Source organism: Protopterus annectens, chromosome 1.part0 (genome assembly GCF_019279795.1).
Source record: "Protopterus annectens isolate FY-2018-M chromosome 1.part0, PAN1.0, whole genome shotgun sequence".
NCBI lineage: Eukaryota > Metazoa > Chordata > Ceratodontiformes > Protopteridae > Protopterus > Protopterus annectens.
In genome coordinates this window covers 397,180,337-397,198,152 of record NC_056725.1, presented here as the reverse complement: position 1 = coordinate 397,198,152, position 17,816 = coordinate 397,180,337, and positions in this window count along the sequence as shown.

Here is a 17,816-nt window from a genome sequence, read left to right as displayed (position 1 = left end):
ATATATATATATATATATATATATATATATATATATATATATATATATACGCCACGGCCGGCGCAAGCCTTATGCCAGCCTTGCGCTGAGCTTCATGAATCCCGGGGGTTATCTTTTTTTCCCGCAGACACAGTTTTACAACACCAATCAAATCATATGCATACAAGCAATCCACATTTCATGTCCAGTATTAACACATCATACACTTGGACATTCTCAGTTTGTTGTACATGTGATGCTAACATATTTAGAGCAATAAAATCAAAACAACCTTAAGTTAACTCACCAGGTTATTTGCTGTTTTATTACGTTTCATTAAACTTCTTTAGAGTTCTTGTGCCTCTGGTTGTTTTTGGCTTTATTATTTTATTTATGCTCCAGTGCCAGTTCTTTCAGCTTATGTTGTTGATATTTAGTGCAATGAGTGATCAAACAACCATTTATGAATATGTTTGCAGAAATGCAGCTCTGTCTTTTCTTTGTATTCTGGTCATTTTCCCTTATCTCTTCTGTGATACCAGATATGCAGTCTAAATGTGCATTTCCTAGTATTTCTCCTACAAGGTGTGATACAAATACATAACAGTGAGAAACAGATTTCACAAAGACAGGATAGTTTTGTTATTATTGACCAAAAATTATAAATGTGTGGTGTTTTGCTTTATTTGAAAGCTCACTGAAGTTATTTCCACACTGAATAAGCGTATTCTCACTGACACACCCACTGCAGTGAAGGGTATGTGAATTCCTGTTTTATTTTTCCTTCTCTCACACTAATCATTCACATTTGCAAGCCTTTAGCACATAACAATGGTGTAAAGCTTACATTAAGTTTACATTTGCGACATGAAGTCTTCACAGTGCTCAGAGGGCTGAATCTACACTATAGAAAGGTAAACATGTAGCTAGGGAATTTGAAGGTGAGTAGACTTCTGTATTTGGACAAAAGAAGATTAGTATTTTTGAAGGTAATTTCTCTGCAGATAAGGTTTAATTTTGTTAAGTTATTCAAGCACCTTTTAGATTTTGTAAAATGTTACAAATGTACTCATATATCCTAGGAGAAAATGGAACTTTTATCTGTATGCACTTCTTACATTGCACTGTTGGCACAGGCAGTTTTGGCAGGCTTTTACATTTGTGAGATAGACAGGTTATACTGTCAGCACAGCTATATTCTTAACATTTGCTTTTCAATGTCTTATGGTATTGGAGAGAAGTGTAATGCACTTGTTGCTGACACTGGTGTTATGCTTCTGAGATGGTCCAGGACAACCTCCACAGGAGTGGCGGGCACAGTGAAAAGTGACTGGCATTCATAAATTGACACTTCTGTTGAAAAAATGTAGACATCGGGGGTAGAGCCTGAATGGCTAACTGAAAGCAGCAGTATTTTAGAACTCCATATAACTAGTTAAATAAGACAGGAAAAAATATTCAAACATGAAAAAATATTCTTTTTTTTCCTTCAAAGTATAAAATCTTATAGATAAAGGACTAATTTACATAATTAGAAACTTTGGTGAAGTTTTATAAATAATTTCCTGTCAAAAAGCTTGGATATATATTCACTTGTTAAAATGAGCAACTCAAAGAATTTTCACCAGGAAACTGCTTTAAAGAAGGAACTACAACAGATGGCATCTACTCTGCAGGAGTTGTCTTTGAAGATGGATGATTTTAAAGAGAACTTGGAAAATCTTAAAACAAGCAGTCAAAAACAGGCTGCCACCCTCAAGGAAATGCTACAACAACACCAGACAAGGATAAAAGGAATAGGGGTTTCTCTAAATGACTTAGAAAGCAGGCTTAAGGAAGAGTTAACACAGAGAGAACTACTTCTTAAACAAAACTCTTAGTTGGTTAATAAAGTAGATGACTTGCAAAATAGGGAGAGGAGAAATAACATCAGGGTTTTCAGATTACCTGAAAATACAGAAGCTGAGAATATTATTTCCTTTTTATCAAGCTGGATCCTTGACTTTTTAAATTTAAAAGAAGGACTTTCCTTTGGCATTGAAAGGGCATACAGAGCTCTTGGGAAACCTGCCACTAACTCAAACTCTCCTCATAGGTCAGTAATTATCAAATTTCTTTCATACTTGGACAAGGAACTGATTTTAATATCTGCTTGGAGGAAGGCACCTCTAAAATATAAATAGAGCCTGATAAGATTTGATAAGGACTATTCATCTAGAATAATGGAACAAAGGAAAAAAGTGTGGCCAATGATAAATTTTCTGAAACAAAATAACATCAAGGCACACTTGCATATCCAGCTAAAATAAGAATACTGTATGCCAACGAGATGAGGGCTTTTATTGACTTAGAGGAATCCTCTTCATTTATTAAAACTAATAATGTGATTACTTTACCAGAAGATATGGATTGGATGTCACCTTCTCTCAAGAGAACAAAAGAAACAAATGTTTGGACAGATGACAAAAAGAAGAAGCAAAAGACTGATACTATTACAGCCAAATCTCTCAAAGCATCTAGTATGATATGAGTTGTTTTAACATTACTTTAAAGGACCAATTTTACTGCTTGGAATTTTAAAACAAAGGTAACTAACTATTGAAATATTTATCTATATTTTTTGAAAATAGATGACACATGAGAGTTTTCACATTACCTCAGGTATGTAAAACGGTACTTTTCTTTTACAGAAGGAGGGTTATATAGCACATAAAATAATTATACTGTAAATCAGCATACATGGTATGTGTTTTTTCTCTTTTCTCCTTTCTTTCTCTCTTCTCTCTTTTCTCATTATTTATTTTTAACTGCATCTTGTCTCCCATTCTAAATTCTCTCCTATTTACTATACTAATATAGTCTGTATATATTTAATATCTCACTATCTATACATAGATAAATAATAGTCTAAAATAATCTAGTTTTAAGATAGATTAATTGGAATAGTGAACTTAATTAATTATTACAATATTTATTAGATTAATGATAGTCACTGTTATGCTTACTGGGACTGGGGACATGTTCATGATTAACTCTGAAATGTTCCATTCATGCACATATGTCCTTTGAATTATTTCCTTTTAGCATTAACAAATACATTAAAAAGGAGGGAAATATACTGTTGGTTAAGAGAAGTGAAGTTTACTTCACATTCTATTTGTGTTGCCATAGCAACAGTAAACAATTGCTGCAGTTTCTAAGGACACTGTCAATCTGCAAAGTGCATTTAGCCTCACCGCTAACAAATAATAAGAAAAAGTTATGTTGTTTAGTTATTAAAATGAAAAACAACTTAACAAGATAAATAAATATATAATAGCATAATTTGTAATGCTTTATGATTTATCCTCATAGGATTACATATTCCTGGAAACACAACTGAAATGTAGATGCTTGATTAAAAAGTATTACTCATTTTAACATTTTTTTCTCAAAAATTTTTTTATTAAATATATAAATAACAAGACAGTTAGGATTTTTATAGATGAAAAGTAAGTAAAAGTAAACATATTTCAATTCGTAGATGAGAAAACAATCCTTCAGAAGTTTTAATATATTATTAAATAGCAAAACAAAACACAATATGTACACTATATACAAGTTAGGCAACCTGGAAGGAAAAAAAAAAAAAAAATTTTTTTTACATTAACTATTTATTATATTTAAGACTTTTTCTAACACTAACTTTTTTAATGCTTTTTTTTTGGACTTCTAACTAAGTGCCTTTGAGCATCAATATATGAAAAAGCCATTTTTTGGAAAGTGACCCAATTTAGTTTGGTTCGATCCAGCCAATTTTGTATTATGTAAAGTTTTAGTAATGAGCAAATAAAAATGATAACGTGAATATCTAATTTTGAAAGATGAATTAATGGAATATGAAGAATAGCAAATTCCCAGGTCAATGTAGATTTTTGGTATCCCATTTTCTGCAATCTGACTTTCAAAGAGGTCCATAATCTGTGAGAAAAATTACAGTACCATAGAATATGTAAAAGGTCTGCTTGGGGGTGAGAACAACATGAACATGAAGGAGATTTGCTTGGGTTAAATTTATTTAATTTGAAAGGGGTATAGTAGGCATCATTATTGATCATTAATTGTGTGTATGATAATTTTTTGAAAGGGATAAATTCCTTTGTATATCTAATGGCTGAAAGTTTCTGAAACTCTGACAATTGGGGGTTATAAGTTAACCAAATATTTGATAGAAGGCAATTATGGTCATTCATTAAGCTATTGATCAACTTATAAGAGTTTGAGAGCATTTTATCTGATGAGGAAAGTATTTTGATAATCGTGTTAAGGTTAGTCATTTGTGTTTCTATGGGGTCTGGACATAAAAACTTGTTTTTAATTATTTGTCTTAGTTGACTAAGGACTGGTGAATAATTCCAATTTACTTTCAAAATTTTACGCCAATCGGGTAAAGATAAATCAAGATATTTCAAAACATCTCCAACTTTTAAATTTTTTATTAAAGGATATTTTGTTAAGTTAAAGGGTTTGTTGTCTATCATTATATTTGGGTTTAGATGAATTGGTTGTATCAGGTGAGATATCTTTTCTAGATTACATAATTTGAGTAAGGTTTGGAAAGCTCTAATCTTTTGTTTAATTGTAGTAGATATATTTTTAATGAATAAACTATCCAAAGATATAAAAGGAATAGCTTCTGGATTTATATTTTTTGAAATAATGTAATTGTACCATAGTTTTATCCATAAAGAATGATTTGTATAAGAAATATTCTTGAAATTAGTTATGGTGAGAAGTTTATTAGATGAGACAATCAAGTAATAGAGATATAGATTCGGAAGGCCCAAACCACCCCTATCCTTAGAAGTTGAAAGTCTGGAATAGGAAATTCTAACAGATTTAGGGAACCATAAAAATTTTGCCAAAGCTTTATTTACAGACTCAAAAAAATTTTTTGGAATTATCTGATCAGATGATGTGAACTGGTAAAGGAATTTAGGCAGAATGTTCATTTTAATTATGGCTGCCTTTGATAGAAGTGAAAGGTTTAGATGTTTCCATCTGTCAATATCAGTTAATATTAAGTTTCATATTTTATTGATGTTATTTTGAAAAGAAGATTTATTGTTGTGTTCTAGATTGATACCTAAATATTTTATACTATAAGTAAACTGAAAATGATGATCAGAGAATAAAAATGATTTATGTGCTAAGTGATTTAAGGGAAATATATGAGTTTTAGAAGAATTTAAAAGATAATTCGAAACCGAAGAGAAGTAATCAATGGAGTTTGTTATTTTTCTATAATCAGATAATGGAGTTTGGAAGTAAATGACTAGATCATCAGCAAAAGCTGAAAAATGAGTTTTGGTGTTTAGAATTTTGGGGACATTATGAAAAGTATTTTGAATAATATACAACAACAGGGGTTCTAGATAAATGTTAAAAAGAAAGGGAGACAATGGACAACCCTGTCTTGTTCCTCTAGTAATCTTTATAGGAGATGAACATTGACCATTAATGTAAAGTCTAGTAAACATATCTTTATATAAAAGTTTTAAAAAATTAATAAAGAATAAAGGAATATTGAAACATGACATAGTTTGAAAGAGAAAGTTTCAACAGACTCTGTCAAAGGCATTTGATGCATCAATGATCAGAGCATATATAGGGTTTGAATCTTTTTTGATGAGATGAATCATAGACTCTAATGACAAAGTATTATTCCAAGCATGTCTATGGGACATAAAACCCGATTGATCTAGGGAAATAATTGAGGGTAAAATCCGTTTCAATCTGTTCGCCAAAATAGATGATAAGATCTTAATATCTACGTTAATTAAAGAAATGGGTCTATAATTTACTGGATCAGATTTTTCTTTATTATTCTTTAGAATTAAGATAATTTTAGATGTATTCCAATGAATATCTGAGATACCGTTAACTCTTATATGATTATATACTTTGAGAAGAAAGGGAAGAATTGCCAATTTGAAAGTTCTGAAAAATTCTGGAGTAAAACCATCTGGACCAGGAGATTTACCCAATTTAAGATTATCAATTGAATCCAAAATTTCTTGTAACGATATAGGAGCAGAAAGTAGTTTTTGATGACTATCATTTATTTTAGGGAAATGTATAGAATTTAAAAAGGTTTTTAAGTGAGTATCATTAACAATTTTAGAAGAATCTGAATATAAATCAGTATAGATAGAAGTGAATAGCTGAATAATTTCTTCATCTGTGTTATATAGATTATTTTTATAAGATAAAGATGTGATTTTCGGTCTTTCATAATTAACTTTAATAATTCTCGCTAATAATTTAGATGGAACCTGGGCCCATTCTGAATATGAGGCAAGTAATTTTTGTTCAGCTAGAGAGAGGTTATTTTGGTGAAGCAAAATTAAATCTTTCTGACAGTCGAGAATTTGTTTTTCTATAGTAGGGTCATAATTCAGTCTAAGTTGATTTTCCAGGGAAAAAATTTTAGATTGTAAGAACTCCTCTTTCTTAAAGTATTGTTTTTTGAAAAAAGCCGCTTTACTAATAAATAATCCTCTTAATCTCACTTTACATGCAGCCCATTGTATGTCATAAGGAATGTCTGATGATCCCAGGTTATTTTCCATTTCCTGTACGATTTCTGAACATTGTTTGCAAATCTCTTCATTTAGTAGTAAATTATTGTTTAAAGACCACTTATCAAAGCTAATTTTATTTTTAATATTTGAGTTTATGTTTAATTTTAGTGAGATTCTTGAATGGTCCGAAAATAATCTAGGTTCAATGTTAAAATCCAAAATATATTTTGAGATATAATCAGAAATTAAAAAGAAATCTAATCTGGACCACGAACGATAACATTTAGAGTAGTAAGTAAAGATATCATTCTTATTTAAGATTTTAACAGTGTGAAGTGGATCAATTAAATTATATTCCATCATCAAATCATTAAGAGCCATAGTGGATTGATAATTATAAGTAACCGAGGATCGAGTTCGATCAATTACTGGATTTATTACTGCGTTCCAGTCACCACCCACTATAATATGGTGGTCTTTATAATATGTGAGAATATTAAAATTTTTTAAAATAAACAAATGTTGTGAATTACATGGGCCATATACATTTAATACTAAAAGAGGTTTGTCCAGACCTATAATAGAAGTGGTAAATAAACACCATCTCCCCTCATTATCGAATTTCTCATCAATAATGCTTCACATGAATTTTTGTTTAATGATTATAGCTACTCCTCTAGAGTTAGATGAGTCACCTGAAGCTACTATCTTTTTGATCCATTTTTTATTTCTCTCTTTATTCCAATCAAGACGCGGAATATGGGTCTCTTGAATAAAACAAATATTTGCCTGTGACTTAAAAATCAGATGAAATAATAATGACTTTTTCTTTTTGCCTTGAATACCTCTAACATTCCAAGAATCCAATAATATATCAACTGGCATATTCAAGGTATACAAATGTTATTGATGCTATAAAGGTGAACCTAAAGTAAAAATCCACTAATACATTGTAAAAGAAAATAAACAAAAGAGTTGCATTTAAATAAGCAATCAGGTCAATAATTATCATTTGCTGAAAAAAGAAAACTTTTTTTTTTTTTTTTTTTTTAAGAGCAATAAAATGTATATTAATATCCTTTATCCTAACCCTAGTGCCTACCCACCAATCACCCTGTGATAAAGGAAGATCAAAAATGAATAATATAGAAGTTGTAATTATATATGATAATAGCATCAGATTAATATAAACATTGCTCAATGAAAGCCTAACACTAATTAAAACCAGAGTAGTACTACTAGAACTATATACAAGACTAACTAAATTCAAGATGTCCAACATACTCAATCTCCACTTAAAATACTAAGCTAAAAGCTCCTATATTATTAAGTAAAATATATAGCAATTGGATGCATATTCCTCATGTATTTCAAAAAAGAAACAAAAAAAAATAGAATAAATTTTGATTAGCTCAAACAATACAACCTAGCACGTATGACTTTAAAACAGAACATATGTAAGGTAATATAAATGAATATGAATAAATCCATCTAATAACACTATCATATCTGTGAACAAGACGTTGAGAAAACTAGAGATATTTGTATCCTTTATAGAGTGGTGTTTTTAGAAATACATATATATAACAACAGGCTATAAACATTGCTAATCATATAAAATCATGCACTGTCCATTAAACACTTTTTAATGTTAGTAGCATTTTCGGTAGTCAAGACGACAATAAGTGTGATATAAAACTCAGATAATTGTGGAATGGTCATTTAACTATAGTTCAATATAGCATAAAGTGTTCTCCATATGTACATACTCAAAAAAAGAAAAAAAAAACAATCCAATATAGAAGTATACTAACTGACTAAATAGAAGTAATATAGCATCTGCTCAAACTGATTTATTATGAATTGCATAGGTTTTGGCGCCATCTAATGTTCAAAACTAAATACAAATAAGAACAATTAGATAGTACCTTAAGCTACATTATATATAGTATATTTAATGAATATTAATGTATGTCCATATGAATTGAAATAAATTTTAGAATACTTATACTAATAGCTCTATTAAATTATATACTTAAACTGTCCTTCTAAAATATGAAAGCAATACAACAAAACAGGATACATAAACACAATGCTCATAAATATATACATTATATTAAGACAGATAATTTTAGCTAATGACATTTAAAGATATCCATTCAAGCATTACATTTAAGTAAAGGTTTTCTATATTATTACCATCAACTGCAAACCCCTCATCAAGTTTCTGAAAGGTACATGAATTTCTTAGATGAACAGGTGTATAATGTAATACTTGTAGTATAAACGTTTTGGCATCTTTCAAGATAACATAATAAAAATAAACAAATCAAATAATAAAAAAAACATTCTGTAAGATAATATATGATCTCATTCTTTAGCCATTGTCTGGAATTATAATAATTAAAACTAACCTGCTTATTTGTTCAATAAAAATACTTTCCGTCCTAATGTATGAAGGAAACTGCTCGTTTTGTAGCGTGAGAGACATGCACAGGATCGCTGAATGAAACTCTTGAGAAAGACATATCCAAACTCAAATACAGCCTTTGTTTATGTATAGGAACAGTGAAAAATGGTAGTAAGTCCTACAAACATATTCCTGATGCTGAATACATGCTGGAAACGAGCACAAATGTGTATGCAAAGCTGTCTTGCTTTCGTATCAAATGATGATGTCACCATCCATCTTGGAGACACTGTAGTGAGTGCGCGATCTTGCTGTACAGCGGCTGAAGCTTAAGAGCAGAAGATTTTGTCTTGAAGAGTCTCGAGAGGTGAGAATTCTCCCTCCAAAATTTAATAACTAACACAGGCACTGTAATATAGAAGCTTTTTAAGAAAAACTAGTATACTGGCTTCACACAAAACAAGGAAATGAAAGAAAATATAACTATTTGGCTGTTTTTAACACTTGTAATAAATCTATAAATCTGGAAAGCCTGTCATAACACAATATTATTCAAAACTTTATCAGAATTAAAACAGAATTAATTCAAAACATGTTACTGAAGTGAAATAGGATTAGATCATGACATACATGTAGATCCTATATTATAGATGTTGACAGTAAAATAACATTTTTGTATTCCATTGACAGTAATATATTATGATACAGTGTCAGGAAGCATTTTAAATGTTTTAAGAAAAATGTCTTTAGCATCTTTGAGTTCTGAACACACAAACCTTTTTTCATTAACTGTAAAAGACAAAGTATTTGGATAGGACATACAAAATCTTATCCCTCTCTTTATCAAGTCTGCACAATAGGGGGCAAGTTTTTGTCTATTTAGTTTAATTTGAGAAGGGAGATCTTGAGAAAAAGATAGTTTGTGAGACTTCCATATGAATTGTTTCCTAGTTTTAGCTGTTTCCAGGATCTGGAAAGTGTCCTGAAAGTTTAATAACTTAGTATAAATAATCCTTGGTGTGGATGAATCTTGCTTTACACGTAATGCTCTATGTGCTCTCTCTACAATTATAGACTTTGAAGATGTTTCACAATTTAGCAATGTTTCAAAAATATTTTTATTCACAGAAAGCAAGTTTTTATTGTCATAAGATTCAGGTAAACCATGAATAATAATGTTATTTCTTCGACTCCTGGCCTCCAAATCCAACAATTTAGCTTGTATATCAGAAATAATCTTATCTTTAGCCTTAAGGTCACTTTCCAATAAATCTGTTTTTAACTCCAAAGCTGAATTTCTGTTTTCTATTTTATCCATTCTATCATTTATTTGCTTTAAAGTTTTACTAAAGTCAGCAAATTGTTCTGAAAAGTTTTGGATAGTACTTTGGATAGGCTTTAATGCCACTTTTAGTTTGTCTAAAAGGAAATTTGAATCATTTAAGTCTTTATTACTTACTTTGGAAGTTTCAGCAGGTTGTTTAGATGTCCTTAGTCTTTTTGAACTGGAATCTTTTTCTGGAGAGAGCATTGATGAAAATTTGGCCTTTGTAGGCTGAGTCTCCATGGAGTCGGATTTTGTTGCCATGCCCAGGAATGAAGTGCAATTGACAGGATATCAGGAACCAGGAGTAAACTGGAGTAGCAGGTGTCCCAGCAGTAGAGAGAACAAAATTGTTCTGAGGTAAAATAAATCCCAGGATAAGAAGTCCAGAGTAAAAATAATCCAAATTCGTAGAAAAAGGTTTATAAAATCTTTTAGAAAAAAAAACTGAGGAAAAAGATTGAATAAAGTTGTATAAAAAAAACAAAGATTAAATAGCTGTGAGGAGCTCAAAGAGTAGGGACTAAACTAGTCGGCAGCCATCTTGGAATCTACTCATTTTAACATGTTGATTTCACAAACTGTCTGCACTGTAAAATTTACATTTTATATGTTACTTGAAATTGTCAGTCTCTAGAGCATATGAAAAGATACATATTACTTTTTGCAACATGCTATCTTTGGGTCTATATTAGATCACTGAGTGCTTCAAAAAGATTAATCAACCCTATGTAAGGGAAAGCTTACAATTTCGAACTGTCAGAACAGCGATTTTTTTTCCTAGGGAAAAAAATCGCTGTTCCAACACAGCATAAAAGCAAAAAACATACTTTAAACATTACATTAAGTGGGGGGCTTTGCTCCCCCCACACCCCCGATGTGGGGGCTGTGCCCTCCACACCCCCCCTTACTTAAATATACCAACTCCGAGACTGCACTATAGTGCCAAAAATGGCAAAGTAAGAAGCGGCCAAGCAAATTCTTTCCCTGGGAAAGAATTTGCTTATAAGCCGCTTCAATATTTTGCCATTTCAGGCTTTTGAGTTTGACCAAGATGCATTCGAAAGAATGTGTCTTCGGTCTTCTAATAGGGAACCGTTATCTTTGCAGTTACGTCACACTCTGTACAAACTCACTTGGTAACTGATAGCTATTCATTTAAAATATCAGTTTAAATATTAAATGTGCCCTTGAAATGCTATTGACATTTTGACAAAATATAATCTGAACTGTAAAATGAATGACTTGAAAGAAGTGAAGTAATACATAGATTTCAAAGACAGTTATTGACACTACAGTAAAAGTAAAACTATATATTCACAAGGAAATACTGAAATGTGTTAGTCTTCCAGTTAAAATAGCTTACTGTCAACATTTTGTGATATCAGAAAGTTTGAAGAGCTAGGAAATTACTATTCTTTGCCTTTATAATGATTATTAGACAGATGTTAGACTCTGCTTAGTTTAATGAATTGTAACATATGTTTATGAGGAAAAGTGGACTCAATTACTCACACTGGACTACACATTCCTGTAAACTCAACTGAAATGTCCACAAATTACTTGTGAATTTAAATAAAACTGCCTGATTAATAAGCATAATTTACTTTAACAACATGAATCCATAAGCTATCTGCTCTATATATGAAACATTATATATGTCACTTACATATGACAGTCTCTAGAGCACACAAGAAAATACATATTATTTTTGCAATATGCTATATTTGCACTAATCATACATTCTAAACTAACTCAATTGGCAACTGACAAGTTATTTATTTGAAACATCAGTCTAAATATTAATTGTGCCCTTGAAATATTGTTGCTGTTTTGACAAAACAAAACCTGAATTCAAAAAGGAATGATTTGAAGAAGTGAAGTATTGTACATATTTCAAAGACAGCTACTGAAACTACAATATAAGTAGAAATGTATACATGCAAGGAAAATTTTAAATGCTTTATACTTTTAGTTAAAATAGCTTATTGTTAACTTTTTGCTCTATCAGACAATTTAAAGAGCTAGGAAATTATTTCCAATTTGTCTTTATAATGTTTACTAAAGTGATGTTAGTCACTGATTTGTTTAATGGATTGCTAGTCATGTACAAGACAGACTACTGAATGTTATTTCTGTTTACCTATGTTTGCTGAATTTCTTTTATTAATACTGGTTTAAAACAAAGGAACGAAAGGGAAGGGAAATCTCTGTGTTTGGTCAAGGGAGGAGAGGCTTAAGAGTATTCTAACTGACCCGAGAACTCTCTAAGATGCTCTAAATACTATTTGATTAATACTTGCCTAAGGTAAGTCTTGATTACCATATAGGTACCTTCACATTCAATCTAGACCTGATGTGATTACCCATTCTGGAAGCAGGAGGTGCCCTATGCAGGATGGGAATTGTCAGGGTGATCATAGTTCATTCTTAGACTCTGCTTTGTAAATCTATAAATATGTAAACGCACTGCACACTAGAATGTAGGGCATCTCTACTCAGAGTCAGGATACCACTGATAAGCCATGTCTTTTCATAAGTGTAAGTTGAAGTTGATGAGCTGAAGAATGGGAAAGTAAAGGAAGACAGTACACCTACAGTAAATTCATATTTCATTGGTAATCAATCATTGTCTCCTGTAGAGTCTTTTTAGTCAAATTATTTTAGTAATAATATATTTGTTGTTGGCTTATTTAGTGTATGCTCCTCTGTTGCATTTAATTTATCCAAAATAACATATCTGACATGTTTGGGATCTCTAAGGGTAACTAAATATTGGATATTTTCTAAGTCAACATAATAATTGTTTACACTACTAACATTTCATCCTGATATATAAAATACTATAGAACAATAATAGAATAAATAGAATTTCACATCTCTTTTAAGAAAATTCTCCATATAATAATTTAACATATGGAGCTCAGTTGATATTGTTGGTTAAATGTATGAGTGATAATCCAATAGATCTATCTTTATCTATTGGATTAGGAATTACTTTTATTCCATGTTTAATGGGCAATTCATATTTACTTGTATTTGATACTTTAGAATTAATGTTTTATAGAAATACATTTTAAAGCCTGACCAGAATTTTACCCTACTTATATTTAAAGAAGAAAGAACATTAAATTACACTCCCAAGTTTACACACATAAAAATAACATCCAATGTTATCAGAGAATATGGTATAACTACTATTATCAAAATAAAAAAAACAAAAAATCTCTTCCAACAATAACTTGAAATGGATTTAACATTTTTATCATTAAATACTAATGGCTTAAATAATGCAAATAAAAGATCATACTTACTAAAATATTTAAATCTAAATAAGGCACAAGTAGTATTTCTCCAGGAAACACATTTTAAGACAAATGATAGCTTTATTTGGAACCCTAAGGACCATACAGTCTTAGCTCAATCCTCCTATAGAACAAAGACAAAAGGAGTATCAATTCTCTAGAAGAAAAACATAATCACTCCAAAAGTTATTTATAAATATGAAGACAAAGAAGGTCTACTAGCATTTGTTATAATTAAATTTAATAACAGAATATGGACCTTAGCTAATTTATATTGGTTCCCAGGAATTGGAGCAGGAACAGTTAAAAAATGCCTCAATTTTATTTCCAGCAATTATAAAATAAATCTTATACTGTGAGACTTTAATTGTACCTTAAAAGCTTTGGAAACCACCAAGAAGTCTTTTTGCATAGCAACTATTTCAAAATCCTTAAAAAATGAATTGATTCATTTCATTTAATAGACACTTTTAAAGTAAAAGATGATAAATCCTTATTATTTTCCCATAAAGACCATAGATTTGGAACACAAACCAGAATAGACAAATTATTCGTAGTTCAAGATTTACAAACAAAAATCCTCAACTTCTCAATAGTTCCATGCCCCTTCTCAGATCATGCCTCTCTGGTAATGAAGCTCCAAATAGAGTTTAAACCTTTAATACTCTCAACTAGAATTCCATCATATATCATGAAAATTAAAGAATTCAGACCCTGGATGTTGTCAGAATTACAATTATTTCTTGAAATTAATAATAAAACAGAAATCAGTAGAGTCATGGTTTGGGACTCATTAAAAGTGTATTTATTTGGTAAGACCTTTAGCTGGTACAAAAACAAAGTTAGAGAGTGGGAATCTGAATCATTAGACTTGCAAACCAGACTCTTGACAGCAAAATCTAAAAAAAAATCAGAATTGTCCAGAAGTCAAAATAAGAAATAGAGGAATTAAATAAAAAAAAATATAATAAAATTCTATTTAATTTAAAAATAAACTCATTAGCCACCTCCCCCAAATATCTACATAACTTATCTACAAGAATTAAAATACAATCTAAAGCAAATAACATTAGTAGTATATATCATGAAAAGAAAGGGGAAAAAAGTATCAGATATAGGAGACATCATTGAAGCATTTTGTTTCCATTATATGGAACACTTCAAAAAAGAAGATTTAGATATTAACCAAATAAACTTAGATACAAACCTTATCAATATAAAAAAAATCCTTAAAACTAGACCTACAAAAACCTATATCCTACAAAGAAATTGTTGACAAGATAAAAGAAAGTAAATATAACAAAGCTCCAGGGATAGATGGTATAATTATGGAAATTTACAAACTCTTCCCTTCAACAGAAATCTCCCTTTTTCATAAAACTTTGCTAGAAGTCCAGTCAGAAGCAAAAATATCACCCTCATAGAAATATTCTCTCATAACACCAGTTGTAAAAGATAATAAACCATCAGACCTTTGCACCTCATACAGACCTATATCAGTACTGAATAATGATTACAAAATATTCATGTCAATACTAGCTAACAGAATGAAAATCCCACGTTCAAAAACAATTAATGATCAAACTGGATTTTTATATAATGGACACACACATGATAATATTAAAAGGATACTTACTCTTACAGATGATGTGAATAAAGAAGCTAGAGAAACACTTGTAATCAGATTAGACATAGAAAAAGCCTTTGATTCCCTCAACTGGGAATAGCTATTTAAAACTTTAGCATTATTTGAATTTCCTCCTCCCTTCATCTTATTACTAAAAAACATATATATTAATAACTTAGCCTACATTAAATTAGGTCCTTTCACCTCAGAATCTATCCATATAAAGAAAGGTACTAAACAAGGATGCCCCCTTTCTCCTATTTTATTTGCTTTGGCTATAGAAATACTTGCAGAAATAATACGCAATAATCCAAGAATAAAAGGAATAGAAGTCTATGACCAGTACATATCTAAAATAATACTTTTACTCATAATATTTTATTAACCCTATCAAACTCCAGAGAGTCATTAGGAGAGCTAGAAGAAGTAATGGAGAAATTTTATAAGATTTCAGGTCTATACATTAATAGATCATAATCAAAATTTCTATTTTTAAATAAGAAAAAAACTACAAGTTACAGATAAATTCATCATAGGAAAACAAGAATTTACACTAAATTATTTAGGAATAGTGTTATGCAAAACTATAAACGAAACAATAATAATACATTATAAAAACATTATTGAAACAATAAAAATATATATAGAAAAGTGGAACAAAATTATATTAACTTTTGAAGACAGATTACAATTAATAAAAATGGTCTTATTGCCAAAAATACTATATGTAGCATTAGCAATACAGTTAATTCCTGAAAGATGCATTCTTAAAGAAATAAACTCATGTTTAATAAAATTTTTATGGTATCCCAAAAAGAATAGAGTTGCTCTAACTCATCACATTAGACCCTGGAACTTCCCAGAAATAGAAACATATATAAAAGCATCTGTGCTTAAAACTACAATAGACTGGATAAACCCAAATTGTTTTGCCAACTGGAAAGAATTAACAACGGCTATATTAACAAATGAATTTAATATGTTAAAAAAACTTTTAATAGTAGACAAATCAAATAGACCCTGGTACATACTGTGCATAAGTATACAATATAATATAACAAAACCTTCTAAAACAACACTGTTTAATCATTACATCAATTTCTTTAGGAAACTTATCAGTGCAAACATAGATCTGAAACTTTGGTTTGACCTTTTAACCCCATTTACCATCACTAAGATCTTTCCTTACAAAATATATAGGGAAACAATAACCTCCTGGGAACAAAATGGATTCTTCTACTGGTTTCAATGTGTAAATAAATTAAATGTTTTAGATGTACATATGATAAAAACTGCTTACAATAGTCCAACACAGGATTGGTTAACCTTACAAAGCATTCTAATGTACACTCAAGATTTATGCAGATTAATTAATAATTCCTCATTTAAAGATATTCCAAATCTAATAAGTTTTCTGTATGAATTTATATATAATAGTTGTGAAAAGAAATCCATTTCAAATCTATATAAAGAGTTAATAACATATAAAACAATTTCCAAACCATCATACTGGCAGTTCTTAACAAAACGTCAGTCAATGCAGTTAACAGAAGAAATTAAAACTAATATCAAGCACTACTATCAGTTAATTACACCTCTAACACACAGTACTGGAAAATATTTAACTGGAAATACTTACATAGAGCATTTTTAACACCAGTTAGAATTAAAAAGATCAGTACTACTACAAATGTTTTTTGCTGGAGGTGTGAAAAGTCAAATAAAGTAGACAGGATTCATATTTTTTATGAATGTAATAAAATTAAATCATATTGGAATGGACTCAATCATTTTTACAAGCTTTATTTAATGAATCCTTTACCTTAACTAAAGTAGTATAATTCTAAATGTAAGTGAAGGTCCCTACCTGAATAAGACAAATATGTATTGTTACGGACAATACTTGTTATATCTAGGAAATGCGTAACCAGAAGGTGGAATTCAAATACACCCCTGACCTTGGAAGAATTCTACACTTTACTGAAGACAACTGCATTGATGGAAATAAAAATCAAAGCACTACAAATCTATCCCAAGCCATTGGTAAATAATCCTTGGAAGAAAGTTATATATTTGTTGGACACTCTGCAATAATCAATATTGTATCTCTGATAACTAATCTGTTAATTCTATATTTAATAACATACAGTGTATATAATTGAAAGTCTCGCTATTGTAAATATTGTGTGTAGTTGTTTAAAATGATATTTAAAAATATTATGTAAATGTTATTTTAATCGAAAAGAAAACAAAAATATTTGAGAAAAAATGTCGACATCCTTATAATTGTGTGGAAAAAATATATACATTACTTATGTGTATTCTTTGGTTTGTACAAACCTTCATTTGTTTGGGATGGAGAGTGGCCTCCTACCATTCTTTTGTTACAAAAAAGAATTGTGTTCAAGTACTTTTCTATTGAAAATATGTAGACATCCTGATATTTCTGTGTAAAACTTATATACATTACTTATGTGGTATTCCTGGGTTTGTACAAACCTTTGATTGTGTGGGACTAGAAGATGGGACAACCAGCTAACATTCAGTTGTACTAAATGAAAAGTGTTTCCTGTGCTTATTGTTGACAAAGATACACAGACTGAGTATT